Source organism: Ambystoma mexicanum, chromosome 12, assembly GCF_040938575.1.
Source record: "Ambystoma mexicanum isolate Mex_15411 chromosome 12, UKY_AmexF1_1, whole genome shotgun sequence".
Lineage (NCBI taxonomy): Eukaryota > Metazoa > Chordata > Amphibia > Caudata > Ambystomatidae > Ambystoma > Ambystoma mexicanum.
Window position 1 is genome coordinate 171,196,713 of NC_090936.1, and position 24,348 is coordinate 171,221,060.

Consider the following 24,348-nt stretch of genomic DNA (forward strand, 5'->3'; position numbering starts at 1 on the left):
TCTTTTCTGAACTGTCGTTCTCCCAATAACCAGTCACTAGTCTCTGGTTCATACTGCCTCCAGCCAATGACTGTCCTCTACCTAAGCCCCTCCTTTGGCAGCCATCTTCAGATTTGGTAGTAAGTAAAGTGGCAGTAGGACCAAGAGAAGAGCAGCAGAGGGGTAGGCATGAGGATTCGCATGTGAATCCATGCCAGACCCCATGCCGGAGAACAACAGTTACAGGTAATTCACATGCTCATGAATAAAGAATACTTAAAGTACACACACATGCACAACCACATGAGGTGGCAAGGCTCAACATTAAGCATCTCCTACCTCCTCACCAGGCTCACCTTCAAGCGAACAGGGTGCTCTGGTCGAATGGGCTCTCGGACGGCCAGGCTACGGTCGGTTTGTCAACCAGTGACAATAGGTGATGCAGCCGGAGAGCCACCTGGAAATGGAAGCCTCGGAGAGGGCCTTCCCTTGGTTCACAGGGCCAAAGTTCACAAACAGCTGTGATGTCTTCTGAAAATACTTTGTGTGGTCCGCGTAGAACTTCAGCGCTCTAGCCACATCTAGCGAGTGCATAGTCCGCTCAGCCGGCGACAAAGGCGACGGGAAGAAAACGGGTAACAAGGGCTCGTTCAGATGGAAGTCCAACGGCACCTTGGGCATGAAAGAGGGGTGCGTCCGCAGCACCACCCTCGTCTAGTGGAATGTCAAGTAAGGTGGTTTACAAGAGAGGGCCTGGATCTCTCCCACTCGTCGTGCGGAGGTGATTGCCACAAGAAACGCTGTCTTACACGATAAAAACTTCAGAGGCGCAGAATGCATAGGCTCGAACAGTGGACCCATGAGCCTAGTCAACACCACATTGAGCTCCCATGCCGGGGCCGGAGCCTTCACCGGCGGGAACAAACAGAAAAGTCCTTTAATTAATTCCTTGACCAGGCGGTGTGACCACAACGATGACCGCCCTGGAGTTCTGGTGTAGCAGGAGATAGCCGCGAGATGAACCTTGATGGAAGCATGGGCCAACCCTGCCTTGGCCAGCGACAGCAAATACGGCAGCACCTGCTGGGCCGTAATCCGTAGAGGGTAGAGTTTCTGTGCACAGCACCATACGGCGAACCTCTTCCACTTATGGCCATAGCATTTCAGCGTAGACGAAGCCCTGGAATTGGCAAGAACCTCCTTGCAGTCTGCCGGGAGATTGTATCCTCCAAACTCTAGCGCTGCAGGAGCCAGGCCTTAAAGTTCAGCGACCCTGGGTCGTGGTGCAGAATCGAACCTCCTTCCTTGGCGAGAAGATCTGTGTCTGCCGGAAGGTTGACTGGAGGGGACGCCGATATGTCCAGAAGTTCCGGGTACCACATCTGCCTCGGCCACGCCGGTGCGACGAGGATCATCTTGCACCAGGACTGTCTGAGTTGCCTGATGAGTCGCAGAAGCAACAGCACCGGGGCAAACGCATAAAGGAACAGCCCATCCCAGGGGAAGGAGAATGCATCCCCCATGCTCCCCGGCTGGGGAAACCTGCTGGCGATCCTCTGGCACTTGGTGTTCTTCGCCGTCGCAAACAGATCGATCTGGGGATTGCCCCATCATCGAAACAGTAGGTCCACCTGATTCTGCCAAAGCTCCCATTCATGGCAAGAGCGCAGCTCCCTGCTGAGTGAGTCAGCGATAGTGTTCTTCACTCCTGCCAGATGAAAGGGTACCAGGAACATCCTCTGGGCGACAGACCAGTGCCATAGATCCTGCTCTTCCTTGGAGAGAGCCGGACATCTGGTGCCCCCCTGCTTCTGAATGTAGAACATTGTGGTGGTGGTGTTGGTTAAGACCCGCACCACCTTGCCCTTGAGGGACGGATAGAATGATTTGAGGGCCCAAAACACAGCCCGGAGCTCCAAGATGTTGATGTGCAACGACATCTCCTCCGGGAGTCAAAAGGCCTCTTGCGTGGAGATTTCCGGTGTGCGCACCCCTTTCCTCCAGGAAAGCGCCCATTGTCACCGTCTCCTGATGTGCTGGGGTCTGAAAGTCCGTGCCCGTCGCTTGATGCGCACGGATGCCCCACGACCGAATCGCTCAGCAGAATGTGTCGGTGAGGGCGATTTTGTCCTCTAAGCTTCACGATACCTGGATCCAACGGGCGTCGAAATCTTGCAGCGCCCGCATCCGCAGCCTGCACAGCAGAACGAGGTAGATGCACGATGACGACATGCCGAGCAGGGACTTGATGGACCTCACCCTGGCCACTTCCATGGTCAACAGCCGTTGTACCTTGCCCAGGATGGCCTATATCCTGTCCTCCGACGGCGAAGCCAGGCCTGACTCTGTTGAGCCTGGACCCCAGAAACCGAGCGTCCCGCGATGGCACCAAGTAGGACTTTGCATAGTTTATCGAGAAACCCAGTTCCATGAGCAGGTGGATGGTCCTCGCTGTGTGCGCGACGGCGAGCTCCCTTGAATTCGCTCAGATGAGCCAATCATCCAGGTAGGGGTAGACCCCCCCTGCAGACGCAGCCGCTGCCACCGGTGCCAGACACTTGGTGAAGACACGTGGCACCGACTTCAATCTGAAGGGAAGGGCCTTGAATTGATAGTGTTGCCCCTGGACCACGCAGCGTAGAAACATTCAAGGCCCCTTGTGGATGGGGATGTGAAAATAAGCCTCCTCCAGGTCCAGCGGCGACACAAAGACCCCTTCCTCCAGTTGTCCTAGCACATGCTGGAGGGTGACCATCCGAAACTTATGGGACTTGATGTATTAGTTGAGGCGGCGGAGATCCGGGATGGGTCGCCAACCACCGGTCTTTTTCATGACAAGGAAGTACCGCGAGTACACTCCGGAGCGTCTTCGGGAAGAGTTTGATCGCGCCCTTTCTCAGCATCGCTCGTACCTCTAGAAGCAGTTGTGGGACGTGGTTTTCTTGCCCGGCTACTGGTGGAATGCGTTGACACTTCCTTTGGAATTCCAGGGTATGCCCGTGGGCCATGGCGTCCAGCCCCCAACGGTCGGTGTAGATGAACTTCCACACGTCGAAGTTTGCCAGCCGACCTCCCATTGGGGTGCTTGTGTGCGGGCCAGACGTTACGGCTGGTTCAGTCCTGCTTTGTCGTGGACGACTCACTTTGGGGGCCTTGACGATTTCCTCTGGCTTTGCTGCGGCCCCTGTAGGCTTCCTGGGCCGAGGAACGGGATGGTTGTCGGTACAAAAAGAAGTTGCCACCGAATCCTTTGGAGGCACCCTGGGAATTGCCCCAAAAGATGGTCGTCGCTGTTGGAGTGTGCCCAAGGCACGAGCCGTCTTGGTATCTGCCTTGATGGCTTGCAGAGATTCGTCCACTGTCTTGCCGGACAAATAGTTCCCTTCAAAGGGCATGTCCAATAAACTTGTCTGGACGTCCTGACGGAAGTTGATGGCCTTCAGCCAGCCACACAGACGGAGGCAAACGCTGTTGCCCATCTGGTGGAAACCGGTGTCGGCGATGTTCGTGGCCACTGTGATCGCACGGTCCAAAGTCACCTCGCCTTCTTGTAGGATTTCAAGGGCCTACACCCTCTTGTCTGGATGGAAGTCCAGGAGCGGGGCGATTTTAAAACAAAGCTCCCTGTCGCAGCGGGGCACAATGCCGAGAGCTTTGGCCGCCTTAATGGTTGTTGCCACCAACGAGATGACCCGTCGTCCCATGGCGTCTAGCTTCTTTCCCTCGCCAACCGGTGGGGTAGTGGAAGTCGATGCCGCCGACCCTGCAGATTTCTTCCTGGCCGCCGCCCAGACCACCGAGTCCTGGGACGGCTGAGATCTGAGACACTTTGGTGCAGAGTCTGGCACTCTGTATTTCTTCTCGTACCGATCTCTTTACTGGGGCCGAGGACTGGTTCTTCAGGAGGGACAGTTTCGCCCCAAATGTTGTCCAACAGCGGGATAGAGAGCACGGTCTTCCTCTCGGCGCTGATAAAGGAATCCCTCCGTTTTCTGTTCCTCTGGGTTCAGTTGAAATAGCTCCGAGGCCCTAGAGATCATGGCATGGAAGGAGCCAATCTCATCGGGTAGCGAAGCCCTGGGTGCCAGCGACGGGAGGTCCACTCCGTCGTCACCGCCGTTGTCCGTATCCGTCGTCTCCGAATCAGTCTCGTCCCTCTGTGGAGCCGATGGAGAAGGATGGTAGGGTGGAGACGGATGGACTCGTCTCCACTTAGGTGGCAGATCCCCTGATGGTCCAGGCGCCGCTGGATTGCCCGTCGGAGGCACAGGAATCTGTGTCCTTATCTATGAGCACAGGGTGTGCAGAGCTTGTAGGATGTCCTCTGACATGTCCGTCGGTGGTGGCAGCAGTTGCGACAGGAGCGTCAGCAGTGGCGTGGTGTCCTCCGGTTCCTCACCGTCCTGCGTAGTGTTCCCTAGTCGCTTTCCACGTCTGCCTTGTCGGGGTCCTTCCTGTTGGACCTGGCCTCGACAAACTTCTTGTCAAGCACTGTCTTCAGGCCGAGAGCTCCGCGGAGGAGGAGATATCCGAGTCCAGCAGGACTATCGTGCCCCCCCCCCCCCCCCCCAGGCCCTCTTCTCGGTCAGGGGCGACGGCCTCAGGGAGATGATCGGCATAGTCTTCACAGGAGTCTTCTCAATGGGCAGGAAAGACGATTCCCTCCGAGTGGGCAGGGAAGCTCTCGTCTTGGGGGGGTCGCATCTCCACTGGGCCCACATCTGCGGCCTTTGCCAGGGATGCCACCACTCCAATAGATGCCTTACCCTGGTGAAACTGGGCCTTTACGACCTTGGGCGCGTCTGAGGCCTTCACCCTGGGGGAAGGGTCCACGCCTCACTCCTCCTTGGCTTTCTCCGTCGGAGTCGACCAGGCCTTCTCCAGAAGCTTACCTGGGTAGTCTGACTTACTTTAGTTCTGAGCCGGAGCGTTGGCTTGTGGTTGACTGCATCAGCGATGCTGCGCTCGGCCTGGCTGCTGCAGAGCCCGTACCAACGGCGCTCCCGGTGCACGCGGACTCACGGTGCTTTGCCTGACGTTAGGCCCCCGTCGCCAGAGCGCCCTCAAAAGTCTTAGAACACAGCTCAGATTTTCTCTTGGGAGAAGTATGCTGCCGGGGCTCACCCGCCGCCGGGATATTCGTCTGCAGCCACTCGGCGAGCTGCTTGCGACGGTTCTTCATGGTGAGTGGCACCATGTCCTTGCAGAATGCAAAGGCCTCCTCCACGTGCAAGCTGTCAGAATGTAGGCAATAAAGGCACTGGAAGTGCCCATCGTCCAGGAAAATGTTCCGTAGCCCGCATCCTGGGAGTTTCCTCAACAGAGGCGTCGAGTCTCCTTTATCTGCGGCCATGTCCACGCGGTGTAGGCCTCCAAGAATCTTCTGGAATCCTCCAAGAAGTAAACTATATGAAACATCGCCCTTGAGGGGCATAGAAAGTACTGAAAAACAGGTGTTAGTCGGCTGATGGATCAATTGAGCTGGAGGCTCTATTGACCGAAAAATAGAGCAAAATTGCAAAACGCAGTAAAAGCTCGAGAGCTATAGCACGAGGACTACCAACACTTGAACAGGCAGTAAAAATCTGAAGCTGGCTGACAGAGGGGCTTAGGTAGAGGGCCGTCATTGGCTGGGGGCGGTATGACCCAGAGCCCAGTGATTGATTGTTAGGAGAAAGACAGTTCAGAAACAAAACTGAAACTGATTTTTTCTTTACAAAGGATTCCCAGCCTGATGGGGAATATTCATGAGAATGTGAATCCATGCAAGACCCCATGCTGGAGAACTTAAACCTTCTCCAGCATTGGATTTGGAATGGATTCACATGCTCATGGGTAACGATTACACAGCAGTACATATACACAACCACGAGAGGTGGCAAGGCTCAACAGAATCCAGAAACACTCACCTCTAGAACAGACTCACCTTAAGTGAACAGGTTGCGTAGCACAGCTTGGCCAACCCGGGACTCCTTGTCGATGCAGTAGAACCTTGTGAAGGTGTCTAGCAAGGGCACACCAGAGAGAAACGCTGTAGTTGCTGCGATGCTCTGGTGGAATGGGCTCTCAGCCTGTCCGGAAAAGGCCTGCTAGCCAGCCGATGACAGTGCATGATGCAGCCGGAGAGCCACATGAAGATGGAAGCCTTCGACAAGGACTTTCCATGACTGACAGGTCCAAAATTGACCAACAGCTAAGAAGTCTTCCGAAAACCCCTTGTGCGTGCCATGTAAAACTTCAAGGAACAAGGAACGAACAACGTCCAGCGAATTAAGCGACCCCTTCACTGGTGAAGACGGATACAGGAAGAAGACCGGCAATACCAAAGGCTTGTTGAGGTGGAACTATGATGGCACTATCGGCATGAAGGTGGGGTGTGTAAGACTCTTGTAGCATGGAAGAATAAGTAAGGTTGTTTGCAGGACAGCGGCTGGATCTCCCCGACCTGCCTGGCTGAGGATCGCCACAAGGAAAGCCATCTTCCACGAGAGGAACTAAAGTGTGGCCTGGTGCATCAGGTCAAAGGGGGGCTCCCCATGAACTTAATCAATACCACATTTGGTTCCCAAGCTGGGGCCAGAGCCTTCATCGGAGGAAAAGTCCCGAAGAGGACCTTAACTAGTCTGTGCAACCACAGGAAAGGCCTACCCTGCATCCTGGTACAAAGGGATATGGCAGCTAGGTGCACCTTGATAGAGGAGTGAGCCAGTCCAGCCTTGGCCAAGGAAAGTAGGTATGGCAGGAGCTGCAGGTCTGTGAGACACGGGAGTGAAATTCTGAGTCCGGCACCACACAGAGAATCGCTTCCACTTATGACTGTAGCACTAACATTGGCCAGGATGTCCTTGCATTGCGCTGGCAAAGAATAATGTCCACATTCTAAGGCTGCAGGAGCCAGGCCCTGAGGTTCATTGCCATTGCAAAGATCGATCTGGAGTTAACCCCACTCGTGGATCAGCAGATCCACCTGGTCCGGACGAAGCTCCCATTTATGGCAAGAAAGCAGCTTCCTGCTGAGCGAGTCTGCAATTGTGTTCTTGGTGCCCGCCAGCTGAAAACGGATGAGAAAAATTGCCCTGACGAATGGCCCAGTGCCACAGATCCTTGCCTTTGTTTGAGTGAACACGAGTGCATCGTGCCCTGCTTCTGGATGTAGAAAAAGGGGGTGGTGTTGTCCGTTAAGATCCTCAGCACATTGCCCATGAGCGATGGAAGGAAGGACTTGAGAGCACAAAAGACGGCCCAAAGTTTCAGGACGTTGATTTGAAGCATCTTTTCTTTGGGCAGCGAGAGGCCTCTGGCATGCAACTATCTGGGGTGGGGTCCTCAAACTTCCATGGAAGCATCCGTGGTGAGTGACTGACAGTAGGGCTTAACTTGGAACAGAGCTCCTTGTGTGAGGTGAGGGTGCACGCCCCACCACTGCATCGACTGTCGGAAGTCCTTATTGAGGGTGATCTTGTCCATCCAAGAAGCTGAGAATAGCAGCTACTGCGCATCCAGATACTCCTGAAGAGGCCTCATCTTTAGTCTACAAAGATGGACGAGGTTGATCCAGGAGGGCCTCATTCCCAGCAGCAACTGGATGGCTCACACTGTAGCAGATCATGCCAAAAGGCGCTGTACTTTCCCCAGGATGGCTATCACCCTGTCTTATGAGGGCGATGCCAGAAAAGTTACTCTGTTGAGTCAGGCACCCAGAAACAGAGCCTTCTGCGATGGCTCCAAGCAGGACTTAGTATAATTTATGGAAAATCCCAGATCCATCAGCAGATGCAGTCCTAGCCATGTGTTGGCTCTCCAGTGCGAAGGAGCGGGACCGGACAAGTTAATTGTCCAGATAGGGATAGAAGGATGCCTGAGACGAAGATGCACCGCCACCTGAACCAGGCACTTTGTGAAGACCCCTGAGGCCGATTTCAGGCCGAAGGGAAGCACATTGAACTGATAGTGTTGTCCCTGAACCACGAACCGCAGGCACTTGCAGTGCTTCCGGTGGATGAGGGTGTGGAAGTAGGTGTCTTCCAGATCCTGCGATGCCACGAAATCGCCTTCCTCCAGCTGGCCGAGCAGGTGCTGGAACGTGACCATCCTGAACTTCTGGGACTTCAAGAACTTGAGTCGCCTCAGATCCAGGACTGCTCTGCACCCACCTGACTTTGTTCTGACCAGAAAGTATCTGGAGTACACTACGGAGACCCAGAGGCGCTGGGGGTCAGGTTCCATCACCCTCTTCTTCAACATGGCGTTGACTTCTTGCAGCAACTGCACCACATGTTCTTTTCGAGCCCCCATGGGAATACGAGGGCACCTTTGCTGGAACTACAAGGTGTACTCCTGTTCAAGAGAGATCAGCACCCATCTGTCAGTAGCGATGGTCTTCCACACGCTGACAAACTTTGCCAGCCGGCCTCCCGCTGGGATGCACAATTGAGGGACCAGCTCCATGGCTGGTTCAGGCCTGTTTCAGGTGGAGGCCCTGGCCCACGGGCGGCTTTGACACGGTCTTAGTTCTTCTCAAGCATATCTCACTTCAGTGGAGTGGTGCTCTGATTCACTAGGGCCATGCTCTCATCCCAGATATAGTCTAGCAAAGGAACAGACATTCATGTTACAATTGCAAGTTCAGATTTGAAAAGCAACTGTAATAGTACATGACACCCTTAGGTTTTACCTGCATAGAATAGTTGTGCCCCATTCTTAAAAGGTGTCCTATGGGTTTAGCTGACCTTGATCTGCCTGGTGCAATCCTAAATTAGTGTAGAAAGTTATTGCTTACCTTCACCGACCACGCAACCCTAATCGACTGTCTAAAAGAAGTCTTCAACTGGATGGATGCCAACAACCTGAAAATCAACCCAGGAAAGACAGAAATCATGATCGTATCCAAAGATCAAGAGAACGAAACCACCATCCCATGGCCTACGGAAATGGGAAACACACCAACACCATCGAAGGTAGTAAAATATCTGGGAGCCATAATGGATAACACCCTGACCCTGGAACCACAAATAAATGCAACAGTGAAGAAATGCTTTTTTCTCCTCCACACGGCAAGAGGAATACTACCTTTCCTCTTCTTCACGCACAAAACACTCACAAAAAAAAAAAATCGACTATGCAAACAGCCTCTACCTCGGAATACCAGAATACCTCCTAAAGAAACTGCAACAGATCCAAAATGCAGCAGCAAGGCTACTCCTCAAACTATCCAGAAGAGACCAGATCACTCCAGCCCTAAAAACACTACACTGGCTCCCAGTAAAACGACGCATCACCTTCAAAACAATGTGCATAACGCACAGGGCAATCAGCGGACAAGGAGCAGAATTCCTACAAAAGAAAATAACAGTCTACAAACCAACGAGACCCCTCCGATCAAGCAACGAAATCCGCCTGGAACTCAAACCATACCTTAAGAAAAAACCTGGAGGCATCTCCTTCTACCACTTAGCCGCAAAAAACCTGGAACATCCCAAAAGAAATAAACACTGAAGATCACATAAAATTCAGGAAATCACTAAAAACCTGGCTCTTCAACACCACAGACAATCTCGAAACCAAAACCGAAAAAAGTCTGACTAAGCCAGAAAGGACACAGACATCCCCGACCCGAGAGGATAGCTCCCACGGCACCTGGACAGATGACACCGGATTGGAACACAGGCGGCACGCACAGAGACTGAGTCAACTATCCCAGACAATCCCACCAACACTTTTGCCCGCCCCATAGTTACCGCCAGGTACCACAGTAACGTGGAATTGTCGAGATATTGGTTATCACCACACTACCGGAGAGTTATGAGAGAGCATGTTAGAGGTGGGGGACAGAGGAGTAAGGAACCCTGTCTACCAGTCGGACCCAGATCAGGACAGAGTCGCATCAAGGGAGACTACGCAAGCCGAGCGCCTCAATTCAGGATAGAGACGCAAACTAACCAATCCTAATTAACAATTTCCCTTTCTGCATACACCTCTCAAACTCCAAACCAAACACAACCAAACCTAGAGCACAACAAACAACACAAACTTCACTACATTACAACAACAAAACAAAAACACATCTAGTCTTGCACAACAGTACACGACTACCGGCCGCAAACACCCCAGGCCCAGCCAACGGACCCACCGGGCTGAGGCCGCCAACAGCACATCACTGCTCTCTTGCACTTTTTCCAGCTTCCTCCCACTAACTCAACTTCCCTTCCTCTTTCAGAGCCGCCAGGGGACCACTCCGGTGGTGATAGTGCGCGGTACAAATGTCCTTTAACATTAGTCTGTGTTCCACTGAGATGAAAAGCAACTGTAATTGTACATTATGCCACAAAGTCTAACTCATCCGATATAACTGTGCGTTACCCTGAATGTAGTTATAGGTGTATACTGTTCCATGAATTTGTGTTCCATTATTCATTAAAGTATCCTGACGACAGGTTTGGTTTACAAAGTGATAACCTAAGTGAATATCACTGCATGGCTGGCAGGGTCTACTACCCTTGATTTACCTAATAAGCAGGAATAAAATCAGTTACTTTTAGATTACTTTAGTGTGTCCTATGCTAAAAATATGTTTGATAAGGTCGGATTTCCCTACAAATACTGTTAGTTTTCAGAACCGTATCTATGCTTTGGTCTGTGTAGCAGTGTGTTGTGTTTATGACTATGACAAAGTACTTACCCGAAGACTTAACCTGGCCTAATTCTATTTATAATAACACACTTTTTTAAATAATACTTCTGGTTATAAGTGTTTCTGTTGAACCCAAGGTATACCACAAGTTATTTGTACCTTACTACAGCCCTCTTTCCCTCCTAGGTTTTACTAAGCCCTTAGTTGGACTTCAGAAAAAAAACTGTACTAACAATGGTCTTCCGTCTGGATTCACGCTGTTGGTAAAGGAATACTTCCTTCTTTGTCTCTTTAGTTCCAAGGCCCTGGACCTCATTGCATGGAAGGAGCTGACCTCAACTGGCAGAGAGGGCCTGCAACGTTCATCCACACCCACCGATTCCCCGTAAACTGGTACAAAGTTATCAGATTTGTCGGTGTCCGTCGCTGTAGACCCCGTATCTGTCAGTGTGAGCAGCAGGATCCTGAGATGGAAGCAGTGTCGGAGATGTTGGTTGATGCCTTGGACCAGCAGGGTCCTTTTGACCTGTGTTTTTGTGCCAGGGAAGACTCCCGTGAGGTGGTCCTGGGGGACTCCTAGACAGAGCAGGGGCAGTTTGGGTGGCATTCTCAGTTGAATTTCCGATACGAGCATGTGCAGCATGGCAGGTTGAGGCCCCAGACTGATGTGCCTCCTCTGGTGAGGTGGAGGACCAGGCTCACTTTGTGGGGACCTACCTACAGACAGGTTCCTGACTCTGTTCGTGGTCCAAATAATAGTATTCGGGCAGATTGTCATTGCCATCTTCAGAGCAGGTATAAGTCTGTAACAGTCTTAACAGGGCAGCTTGTGGTTCTGTACCCGTATTAGGGTCAGTAGGAGCTTTACCCTTTCCAATCGCAAGAAGCTTCTGGGGAGGAGCAGCCAGTGGAGCGGTCCCCATTCCAGGGGTCTTTGCCAGACCGGCTGCAGCTGCTTCAATGCTGTGGCAGTAGGGTCACTCTAAGGTTGCCCGTTGCCATGACTGTGGATACCACCTTCATGGCCAGTCACCCCCCCTTGACGAAGTAGTAGTGGAGTCGACAAATGTCGATGACGGGATGTTAGCAGGAGCCTTCGTCCACGTGGTTGTGACATTTGATGACAAAGTGGTTTTGGTCGGAGGGGCTGCCAATGGCATCGCGAAAGGGGGCAGCGAAGGGCCACCCAGTATGAGCCAGAGGACAATGATTGAGTTAGAGGAGAAATACAGTTTTCAAGCTAAAGTGAAACTGTTTTTTCTTTTTACTGAGGATTCCCAGCCTGACAGGGAATATTCATGAGCATGTGAATTCATGAAAGACCCCCATGCAAAAAGCAGTTTTGCTTTAGCCTGAAAACTGCATTTCTCCTCTAAACCAATCACTGTATTTTGGGTCATACTGCTCCCGTCCAATGTCAGTCGTCTCCCTGTGGCCATCTTCAGATTTGGTATAGCACATAAAGTGCCATTATGAACCAAGAAGAGCCACTGAGGTGAAGGGTGGAGGGTTCGCATGTGAATCCATGACAGACCCATGATGGAGAACAGGAGTTACAGTTAAGTAACTTGTAACTTCTCCAGCATGGGGTCTGGTATGGATTCACATGCTCATGAATAAAGATGACAGCAGTACACAAACAACGGGAGGTGACAAAGCTCAACAGAAGTAAAACACTCAACCCTGGAACAGACTCACCTCAAGTGAACAGGTTGCATAGCACTGCTTGGCAGACCCTGGACTCCCCCCTGGAATCCATGTCGATGCAGTAGAAACTTGTGAAGGTGTGCGTGGACCTCGGTGTAGCAGCCCTGGGCATGTCGAGCAGAGACACCAGAGAAATGCTGTTGTTGCTGCAATGGCTCTAGTGGAATGGGCTCTCAGCCGCCCTGAAAGAGGTCTGCTAACCAGACAGTGCATGATGCAGCCGGAGAGCCACCTGTAGATGGAAGCCGTAGACAAAGCCTTCCTGTGAGTCACAGGTCCAAAATTGATGAATTGTGAAACCTTCCGAAAATCCTTCATGGATGCCACATAACACTTCAAGGCACGATCAACGTCCAGCTAACCCAACACCCTCTCAGCAGGCGATGAAGGATTCGGGAAGAAGACTGGTAGAACCAAAGGTGTGTTCAGATGTAATTCAGAAGGAACCTTTGGTATAACAGTGGGGTGGGTCCGTAGATCCACCCTTGTAGAATGCAAAGACAAATATGGTTGCTTGCAGGAGAGTACCTGAATCAAGCCCAACCTGCTTGGCTGAGGTGATGGCCACTAGGAAAGCAGTCTTCCATGAGAGGAACTTCAGAGGGGCCAGATGCAAAGGTTCGAAAGGAGGCCCCATCCACTTAGTCAACGCAACGTTGAGCTCCCAAACTGGAGGAAAAGTCCTGAGAGGCCCTTGAGGAATTTTGTGACGAGCCTGTGTGACCAAAGCGAGGGCTTGCCCAGTGTCTGTGTATGGGATACATTACTCACCGTAATCATATTTCTGATGCTTGTATCTGCTTAGATTCACAAACCCGAAAATGGGCGTCGACACAGTGCGTGCCAGTAATACTATCCCTAGTGTGATGTCCACTGTACCCATGACCCCTCACGCGTGTAGGACCCTCAGATTGTATTTTTTCTGACATGAGGTAGCATGAGGAGTAGCGAGAGTACAGATTATCCAAGCAGATAGATAGGAAGATAAGACTACAAGCATTCATGCGCCTTCTCTCAGAGGGGAGTGAATCTAAGCAGATACACGCATCAGAAATACGATTACGGTGAGTAATGTATCCCTTCTGAGGCTTGTGGAACCTGCTTAGATCACATGCTTTGCATAGATTAGCGAGCAGTGTTAGAAGGAGGTGGGATGTGAGAAGGGCCCTGAGCAAACAGATGCCTTAGAACCGCTTGTCCCACTTGAGTACCTGTCTTGGAATATGAGTCAATGCAGTAATGCTGAGTAAATGTGTGAATAGAGCTCTAAGTAGCTGCTTTGCAAATGGTGTCAAGGGGTACACATTTGCAATGAAAGCCAGAGTGGCCCCCATGCCTCTTGTAGAGTGGGCTCTCGGAGTAAAAGGCAGAGTCTTTTCAGAAAGGGAGTAACATAGTTGGATACAATTGACTATCCAATTGGAGATGGCACCTTTAGAGACGCGATCTCCTTCTCTGCCTGTAGCTACGGAGACAAACAGTTGGTCTGTTTTCCTTAGCGGTCTGGTCTTGTCTACATAGTAGAGGACCGCTCTTCGCACATCTAGAGTGTGTAGTTTCACCTCAGCAGAGCTTTTGGGTTCTTGGAAGAATACTGGAAGCTCAATGGACTGGTTAACGTGGAATTTTGAAATTAATTTAGGTGAGAACCTAGGGTGTGTTCGTAGAACCAGTTTATCCTTATGAACAGTAAAGAAAGGATCCTGCATTGACAGAGCTTGCATTTCACTGACCCTTCTTATGGATGTAATGGCTACTAAGAAGGCAGTTTTATAGGTCAGGCGTTTGAGACTGGCTTTATGCATCGGTTCAAATGGTGGGCCCATGAGCTTAGCAAGCACCACATTAAGGTCCCAACCAGGTGGTGGGTTTGAAATTGGGGGGTGGGGGCGGTGGAGTCTCTTTACCCCTTCCATGAAGGCTTTAACCACTAGTACTTTCCACCACGAAAGCTTGTCGTGGGAAGTGGTGTAGGCTGAAAGCGCTGCCAGATGTACCTTTAGGGAGTTAAAAACCAGGCCTGCATCCAGCAGGTGGAGCATGTAAGTGACAAAAATTGGAAGTAGTGCAATCAACTGGGTTGATTTGCTTATTCTGGCACCAGATAACGCATCTTTTCCATTTATCAAAGTAACAGTGCCTTGTGTTAGGTTTCCTAGATTCCTTTAGGATGTCCATACATCTCTGTGGCAAATTGAGATGTCTAAACTCTATGACTTCAGGAGCCATGCTGCCAGGTTCATTGAGCTGGGTTGAGGATGCACTGTTTGACCTTGGTGCTGGGACAGTAGGTTGTACCAGCACGGGAGTCTGATAGGTTCGCACACTGCTAGTCTGCGTAGGTGTGGGAACCACGGTTGCCTCGCCCACATGGCAGCAACTAGGATGAGCGTCATCGATTCCCTGTGCATCTTGTTGACCACTTTCCTCATGAGAGGAGTTGGTGGAAAAGCATAGGCAAACATCCCTGACCAGTACATCCACAGGGCGTTCCCCTTGGAGTCTGGCTGGGGGAACCTGGATGCGAATCCAGGGCATTGCCTGTTTGCTTGTGGAAAATAGGTCTGTAGTGGTGAAACCCCACTGTGAGAAGATGTCCTCTACGACTTCTTTGAGTAGACACCATTCGTGTTCTCTTGGGAGGGGATCTATGCTCAAAGCGTCCGCTAGCGAATTGAGATCCCTGGAACATGTTGAGATGACAGGTAAATGTTCCGTCTGAGTGCCCATTTCCCGATTTTTCGGGCAAGCTTGGACAGATTTGGCGAATGAGTCCCTCCCTGTTTGTTTAGGTAAAACATTGCTGTTGTGCTGTCTGTCAGGATCTGCACTGACAGGTTCAACAGGTGGGGCTCGAACGCTTGAAGCGCTCTGAATACTGCCAGAAGCTCTAGCAGATTGATATGATTCTTGGCCACTGTGTGAGACCAGAGACCCTGAGCTGTGTGGTGAAGGAGTTGTGCTCCCCACCCTGACAGGGATGCGTCCGTAGTGACTACAGCCTGTACCTCTGGATCGTAAAAGGGTTTCCCCTTTGACAGGTTCTCTCTTGTCCACCAGTGAAGACTTTGTACAAGTTTTGGCGAAACGATCACTACTGAGACCACTGTTTCGCCAACCATTCTTGCATGGGTCGCAGGCGTGCGTGGGGGACCAGGTAAATACATGACACCATCATGCCTAGCAAACGCATCGCTTTGCGCACCCTTATCTGGCGACCGGGCTGATAGAGGAATTTGCAGTAGTAGATTCCGAATTCTTTCCTCTGATGGAAAGGCCAACCCCTCTTGAGTGTTTAGGACAGCTCCTAGGAACTATTTGGAGGTGCCTGGCACCAGGCTTCACTTATTCTCGTTTATGGAGAAACCCAATTCGAAGAGGAGGTCGATCGTTCTTTGAATGTTTGCTCTGCAAATTATTGGGCTCTCCCCCGTGATGAGCCAGTCGTCCAGGTAAGGTTACACTGGGATTGCCTCCCTGCGTAGGTGTGCCGCCGCCACTGCCAGTAACTTGGTGAATACCCTTGGAGCCGAGGCTATACCGACGGGCAGCACCTTGAACTGGTAGTGCTGACTGTCCACCTTGAAGCGCAAGAATCTACTGTGCGCTGGGAACATGGAAATATGAAAATAGGCATCTTTCATGTCCAATGTCGCCATCTAAGCCCCTTTTTTAGGAGGGGGATTACCTCTTGGAGAGTAGTCATGCGAAACTTTTGGGGCTTGACATACTATTTTGCAAGGTGTAAGTCTAATACTGGGCGCATTGTCAAATCTTTTTTTGGCATAAAGAAGTAAGTTGAATAAATACCCTTGTTTACTTGGTTGCCCGGGACGAGTTCTATCGCGTCCTTTGCTAGAAGATTGACAATCTCCTTGAGGAGGATCTTCTGGTGGTCTGAGGAATGTATCTTTTGACGTGGAGGGTGGTTTCGGGGACACTCAAGTAATTCTATGCAGGACACTGGACACCACCCACCTGTCTGATGTGGTCCCTTCCCAAGCTTGGGTGAAGTTGGTAATGCGTCCCCCTACTGGGGATGCGTGAGAAGGGACCCTGAACGCAGCGTCACTGTTTTGCGGGAGGCGTGCCGCCTCTGCTGGGGCCGCCTCTACCCTTACCACGGCCCCCTTGTTTCCTCTGCTGTAATTCTGGGTAGACTGCTGGTCGTTAACCCATGAAGTACCCTGCCCCTGCGAATAGTTGGGAGCCTTTTTGTGAATTTTGGCCGCATGGGCGACGAAAATTACTATTGCCTCTTTGATTAGGGGGCTTGTTGGTCAACTGTCCCAGGGATTTCAGAGTCTCATACTCATCTTTGGCATTTTTTAATGCGTCCTCTACCGCTTTGCCAAACAGTAGATTAGGCTCCACCGGCATGTCGAATAGGGATGCTTGTGTCTCAGGTTTAAACCCTGACCGTCTTAACCAAGCATGCCTCTTAATGACAGTGCTCTCTGCTATTATCCTGCGGGCGTTATCTGCGGCATCAAAGGTTGCCTTAAGGATGCAACCGGACACGGCTCTCCCCTCCGACGCAACCTGGGCCAACTGGCCCCTTAAGGGTTCCGGTGCAGAGTCGATGAGGGCAGCTACTTGCTCCCAGTGGTGGCAGTTGTAACTAGCCAGCAGAGTGGTGTAGTTGGCAATCCGTGCCTGGTAAGCGGATGTGGAGGCCACCTTCCTTCCCAACCCGTAGATTTTCTTACTCTCCTTGTCGGGGGGAGCCTCAGATGATGATAGAGGCGTTCCTGCCCTCTTCCGGGTATTAGTAACTACCAGGGAGTCCGTCTTCAGTTGCCCCCTTATGTAAAGTGGGTCTGATTGGGCTGCCCGGAACAATTTCTCGACTCTGGGGTTTACTGTCCTGGTGAGGTTAGGAGTGAGAAGGGAAGGGTCAATTCTCTGTTGGATGGACTTGAGAATTGGAATGGCTTGGGCAATGGGTTTCTTCTCACCCACTAGTTCCTCAGCAAAGTCCCTCTCCTCCTGTGCTCCCCGAGCGTCTATGCGGAAGTGCTCTGCCGCTCTCAAGACCTCTTTTAGGAGGGGCTGGTTGTCGACTGGAGAGTCTGTAACTTGTGGTTCTTTGCCTACAGGGGAGTCTATTCTGTAGACTTCTGGGTCATCTTCCTCCTCATCTTGGTCCTCGTCGTCCCCATAAAGGTCTCGCCCAGTTTGGTCGTCCAACGTTACCAAGTCTGGATCCTCATCCTGTAGTGGATCCTCACTATACTAGGTGTAAGGCTGGAAATAAGAAGGGCCTGAAGACAGACCTTGCGTTGGAATCTCAAACCGAGGTTTCTTACCAGGGGGCTGCGGGTCCCTAGATCCTGAGGGAGTAGCACCGTCAGGGTATAGGTGAGGAAGTGTTCCGGGTTCTTGGAGTAGAAGTCATCTAGGGAAGACATTCTCGTCATTACCCTGTCTATATCTTCACTGCTCCATTTTCTGGAGCTGGGAATGACAAGTCCATGAGAGGGTTCCCCTTCTATTCCCATATTGTGAGGAGTAGGAGGAACCAGTTTGGATTTAGGGGCAGGGACAGAGGTCTTGGATTTTTGCTTATCTTAAGACTTTTGGCTGTCCTTAAGTGTTGGTGGTGCAGAAAAAGAGTGATGGCTTCTCCTGCTGTTGAGCCCCTTCCCCATGAGTAGAAGAGTGTTTCCCTAGTGTTTTCACCTTCTCTGAGGTATCCGACGCCTGGCGTCGAGATTCGGGGGTACTGTTTATTACATGAGAGTGTGCACGTCGGGACTCTGAGGCACACGCCGAAAGGGCTGCCGGAGCAGACTTCTGGTGTGCGGGCTGGGGGTCGGATTCATCTTCTGAGTGTACCTCCATGACTTTGGTGAGTGAGGCACCTTTGGCAACTGTGAACGGTTGCCTGGTGTTGTACGGCGATCTTGACCGAGAACACCCAGAGGACACCGAATCGGTGGACCGCTCTCTGCGTGCCTCTTTCCGAGAACTCGACAAGCGTGTGGAGTCTCAGTTGGACTTTGAGCGTTTAGGTGTAGAAGTGGTGTGGGTAGCGCACGTGTTGCTGGGTGTGTTCCCCATAACTGCCCTGCCGGAGAGCCTTCCGAGGTCGGGGACTTGCGCTTGGGCGTCTTTCGACGCCTCGTTGCCCTCACCGTCTGAAAGTACGGCGTCACTGCCATCACTGAAGGTGCCCTCCGCTCCCAAGGCCTTGCGTTGCCTGGCGTGGTGGGCCCAACGTTTGGTCGAGCGGTCCTTAAGTGTCTTAGCCTTGAACCGGCTACACGCTCTGCAGTTCGCCTCAGGGTGGTCCCTCGGCAAGCAGAGGTTACACGTGGCGTGTCTGTCAACCCAAGGATACTTGCGGTTTCACCTGGGGCAGAATTTGAAAGGGGTACCCCTCCATACGCACCCTGTGGCAGCGGGCAAGTGTGTGTAGGAAAATATATACGAGTCTAGAGTATATTACCACCCCCCACTGTCCCTACTTGTAGGGCCGAGGCCAGAGGCCTTCCAAGGCCCAAAGTCCGTTGTGCAGCTCTAGACAGTTTCTTCTCCGGGCCGGCATCGAACTATGATGATTCGATGTGGAAGAAACGGGGAATAATTATTTTTTTAACAAAATATGGCTGAAAGCCAGGAACTCTGCGGAATTCTTCCGTCAAGTATGGCGGAAAAAAACAATCTGAGGGTCCTACACGCGTGAGGCATCATGGGTACAGTGGATGTCACACTAGGGATAGTATTACTGGCACACCCTGCGTCGACGCCCATTTTTGAGTTTCAAAAAACAAACTAATACTCCGCAGCTTCCACTCGATGTCAGCCTATGCACAGCATGTGATCTAAGCAGATTCCACAAGCCTCAGAAACATTGATATGGCCGCCAGGTGTACCTTGATGGAGGCGTGAGCCAGACCGCTTTGGCCAGCGAAAGCAGGAACTGAAGGAGCAGTGTAGCTGTGATCCGCATGAGGTGCAATCTTCTGATTCACGAACCACACTGTGAATCACTTCCATGTGTGGCCGTAGCATGACAGCGTAGATGAAGCCCTGACCTAAGCCAGTATTTTCTTGCATTCCAGCGGCAGAGCGTAAAGCCCAAACTCTAGGGTTGCAGGAGTGTTAGAGAGAATTCTCAATCTATGGCTAATTTCCCTTACTTGTAGAGTCCACAGCAGCTTTGCTGGATTTGAAGTGTTTGTTTTTTTCTCCTGTTAAGCGTGTGACTCTTTTTTCCCCACTCTTAGGCATATTTGCTATGTGTGTTTTAGGCTATTTTTTGTGTTTAATGTCTATGGGGTTTATCTCACCCTCATAGAAACCATCTTTATCCACATGTGTTACACAGCACCCTCCATGCAGTGACACAGGGGTGTCGTAGCGACACCCAAACAGACTATACCCTGGGACTGACTACTGTCTCCCAGGGCATGTAAAGTCCCCATTGACTTTACTAGTCACTCTTTATGAACAAAACCAGTACACCCCATCTTACTATGGAGGTACTGGCAAGGGTTAATAGTTTTTCCCTTATGTTCATTTTCGAGAGGGTACCGTACAGTCCCTCTCTCAAAGGTTTCTGGCTGGTTACTACCAAAAATATTCGACCGCAAATATTTCCCTATGGGATTTTCCCACTGTTCGAGGCTACCACATTTACTGACAGCCTCTAACATACTGCGGGTTATTTTTATATTAACTTTACTCAGGTAGGTTTTTATTGCCAGAACATTTATATAAATTCTTTCTCGTGTCTTTCTCTAAACTCCTAACCCAGGTCGGGGATCGTTTGTTCGTCCTTTTGGCGGGCTTCTGCCAAGAAGCCCTCTTTCGGCGCCACTGAGTCTGGGTTGGAACCACTGTGTGGGAGGGGGTGTAGGACCCCTGGACAGGGTTGCCTCAGCAACCCATGTCGCACTGTGCCCCGATAGGCTGGAGAGTCTCCGGCCAGGATGACCACTCCACTGTGTGAGTGACAGCTAGGCTGTATGAATGGGGATCTTTTTGCATAAAATCAGGGTCCTGAGGACTGGAAGAGCAAGACGTCACTACTGGAACTAAGAAGCCGAAGAGGAGGGACGCCAAAGACATCTGCACCAACTGAACCACCGGTGAAGCCCTGCTGCAGCGTCTCACCAATTTTCTCCACACGGAGAGAGACTATGTTCATCTGCTAGAGCCTTGCTCCCTTGAGCTGGTGGGGCCAACCAGTTTGCAAATCGCCTTCCAGAACCTGCCTTGGTCGAATTGCCAGTGCCCTGCACTTGGAGCCCGGATAGCCAGGCACCCGTCCACCCGGACCACAATTTAAAGGAGCGTACCTTTTATTAGTTTGGCAGCACAGTGGCTGGTTTCATCCCTGGGCAGTGCAGTATCTCGAACCTTCCTCCACGAGAGTCTCTCTTCCTCTGCTGGATCTCCCGAACTGCAGGAACAATCGCCACCGCAGGAGCCTCTTCTACATTTTAAGGTACTTTGTTCCGCCAGGCCTCCCTTTTCGTTTGGTAGTGCTAAAGGTGATTTAAATCCTTTACCTACCTGCTGGGTTGGTCGCCCCTATCCTCTAACATTGTCTTTCACCTTCTGCATCCACCTTTTCGAATGGTTTAATAAAGACTTGACTGCAGCTACAAGAACATTTTGCTCCTGGGCCCTTTCGCCCTGTACCACTGACTTTGGCACAAGCCTATTGACTCTGGCTAAATCTGTTATAACTACCTTCTCTACATTGGTTCTCACCTAGAAATGTGTTGATGCACCTAACCTATAACAACCTTTTCCTTCCCAATTTTAAAACTTGTGAAGTGCCATTTTGCTTGGTTTTCATTTAAGTATTATACATGCTAAAGTACTGCCTTGTCTGAACTTGTTCACAAACTTATTGGGAAGTGTTGCTAGGGTGTTTAAGAGTATATTCCTGTATAACTTGTTCTTTCCCTCCCTTGTGAGAAATTGCTAGAGTGCCGTTTGTGTTTGGTTTTCACTGTGCCGTTTGCTCAGTTTCCACTCTTGCTCAAACTTGTCTACAATTTAACCAGGGAGTTGTGTATGCTTTTCTTGACTGATTTTAACTTGCTTTAATAACTGCGATGTGTTGAACTAGAAGTGTGTAAAATAAATATATATATTCCTTTGAATACAAAGCTTTGGTCAGTGTTTCCTTATACCATAGTACTGTAGCCCTATTGTGTAAACCCTGAATACTGTTCATCTCCCTCTTGAGATAAGTCTGACTGCTTAGCCACAGCTACCAACTAATACTTGTGGTACAGACCGATACCAAAGGGGATTTATTGCTCATACCTGTAGTCTTAATCTTCTGTAGTGCTCCCTAAGAGAACTCACAGTTTTCTGCCCAACAACGAGCCAGGCCGTGAGGCTCAGCAACGTTAGGTTGTGATGCAGTATCAGTCCGCCCTCTCAGGTGAGGAGTTTGGGATCCGAGGCAGCCGGACAGACCGTGCCAAGAGCAGGTTTGGATACCAGATCTGCTGTGGCCACACTGGTGCAATGTGGATCATCCTGGAATGACAACGTCTGAGTGTGTTGATCGAATGTAGCAAGATCAGGGATCAGAGGGAAGGCGTACAGGGAGAGCCCGTCCTATGGGAACGAGAAGGCATCTCCATGCTTCCCGGTTGAGAGAACCTGCTGGCGAACCTCTGGCACTTGGAGTTGGCCGCCATTGCGAAGAGGTCGATCTGAGGTGGACCCCCACTTGCTTAATGGACAGGATACTTGCACCTGCTGAAGTTCCCATTTGTGGCAGGACTGCAGGCCCCTGCTGAGTGAGTCTGCAATAGTTTTCTTGATGTCTGCCAGGTGAAAGGGGACAAGGAACAAGTCCTGAAAATAGCCCAGTGCCGCAGAGCTTGGGCCTCGCAGGAGAGCGTATCCCTCCTTGCTTCCGGATGTAAAACATGGTGGTTGTGTTGTCCGTGACGATACGCACCACCTTCCCCCTCAACTGAGGTAGGAACGAATTGAGGGCCCAGAAGACTGCCTGGAGTTACAGGACATTGATGTGGAGGTCCTCCTCATCCAGGAGCCAGAGTCCCATGGCATGAGACTGTATGGTGTGGGCCCCCACCCTTCTAAGGATGAGTCTGTGGTGACTGTGGCCTTGAATGGAGGTATCTGGAAAGAAATCCACTTCGTGAGATATGGTCATACCCCCCCCCACCATCGTAGAGCTTGTCAGAATTCCTGGTTGTGAACTAACTTGTCCAAGTGCCTGTGATCTGAAGCCCCCAGGCGTCCAGGAACTCTTGAAGAGGCCTCATCTGGAGCATGCAGACTGGGACAAGGTAAATGCAGGACGACATCATGCCCAACAATTACTTCATGGCTCGCACTGTTGCATTCTGCGTGGCGATAGGCGCTGCACCTTCCCCAGGATTGCAGTGACCCCTCTTATCCAGGGGGGGGGGGGGGAGGTGGGCGGGGGTCAGCAAACATGCGAGCGTGTTGAGGCGGGTGCCCTGGAACAGAGCGTTCTGGGATGGCTCCACGCAGGACTTCGAATAGTTGATGGAGAATCCGAGATCCATCAGAAGGCAAACTGTCTCTGTGGTGTGCTGGATTGCCAGCACACGAGAGGGCGCAGATAAGCCAGTCTAGATGAGGGTAGACGTGGATCCCCACGAGGCATAGATGTGCAGCCATCTGAGCCAAACAATTTGTGAATTTGTGAACGCTCTCAGTGCTGATTGCAGGTCGAAGGGCAGGGCCTTGAACTCATAGTGCTGTCCCTGGACCACTCACTGTAGGAACTTCCGATGTTTTGTGTGAATGGGCACATGAATGTAGGCGTCCTCCAGATCTAACGTCGCCAGGAAATTCCCTTCCTCTGGTTGTCAGAGTACGTGCTGTGGCATGACCATCATGAACTTTTGGGATTTCAAGTACTTGTTGAGGCGTCTTAAGTCCAGGATATGACGCATCCCTCCCGACTTCTTCCGTACCAGAAATTGTCTGGACGGAATCTCCCGGAAGCGCTTGGGGACTGTCTCCAACATCCCCTTTGTTAACATGGACTGAACCTCTTGCAGCAGCTGTGCCATGAGTGGTTCTTGACTAGCCACCAGAGGAATTCAAGGACATCTGTGTTGGAAAGCAAGGTGTGTCGCGGACTACAAAACGTCCAGCACCCATAGTCGCCAACTCGTTGACAGAATTCGCTAGTCGGCCTCCCACTGGGGTGCGCAAGTGACGGCTTGGATCCACATCCGGCTCAGGCTTGCGTGGGTGTCTGTGTCCTGGCCTGCATGACTATGCTGTGCTCCGCTACCATAGTAATGTGAGCAGCCTCTCTAGGTCTTTTGAGTCGTGGAGCGGGAGGGCTGGCGATAAGGGTTGTTGTACCCCTTGGAGGACCTGCAGGATTTCCCGCTCTAGCATCAAAAGGACGACAACCTTCCCTTTTGCAAAGTTACCAGCAAGCATGCCGTATCCACCTTAATAATCTGGAGAGACTCGTCCACAGTCTTTCCAAAAAGTTTGTCCCCATCAAAGGGCATGTCCCACCACCTTGGACTGGACAGCCACCCTCAAGTTGATGGCTTTCAGCCACCCCTATCGAAGGGACACCCTGTTGCCAATCTGGTAGAACCCAGTATCCATGATGTCCAAAGTCACTGTGATGGAGTGGTCGGACGCCACTTCACCCTCCTAGAACAGGGGCAGGGTACAAGCTTATACCACAGCACCCTGTCCTAGCGGGATGTAAATGATGCGCTTGCTCATTGCATTCAGTTTCTTCCCTGCTTGGTCAGGAGGTACCATGGCCAAAGACTATGGATTCGCCAAGCGCTTCCAGGTGGTGGCAGAAAGCAAGGAATCAGAAGGCTGTGACCTCAAGCACCTGGGGGCCCGAGTCCAGGACTCTGTACTTTCCAGCCTCTCTCACTTGGGAGGCGCGGTACTCAGCATCTTCATTATGGCCAAACCTTCCTCCCAGACATCATTCAGCAGAGGAATTGACAGGACTCATCAGCCTGGACTCCCAGTGTTGGAAGAGGACCCTCCCCCTTTTTTTGTCTCTTCTG

General features: G+C 51.3%; 1 protein-coding gene across 1 annotated transcript in view; it reads right to left on the reverse strand.

The window, feature by feature from the left end:
• The window catches only part of ZFC3H1 (zinc finger C3H1-type containing), a 1,590,362-nt gene that overhangs the window by 349,599 nt on the left and 1,216,415 nt on the right, over positions 1-24,348 (reverse strand). The window lies entirely within an intron of this gene.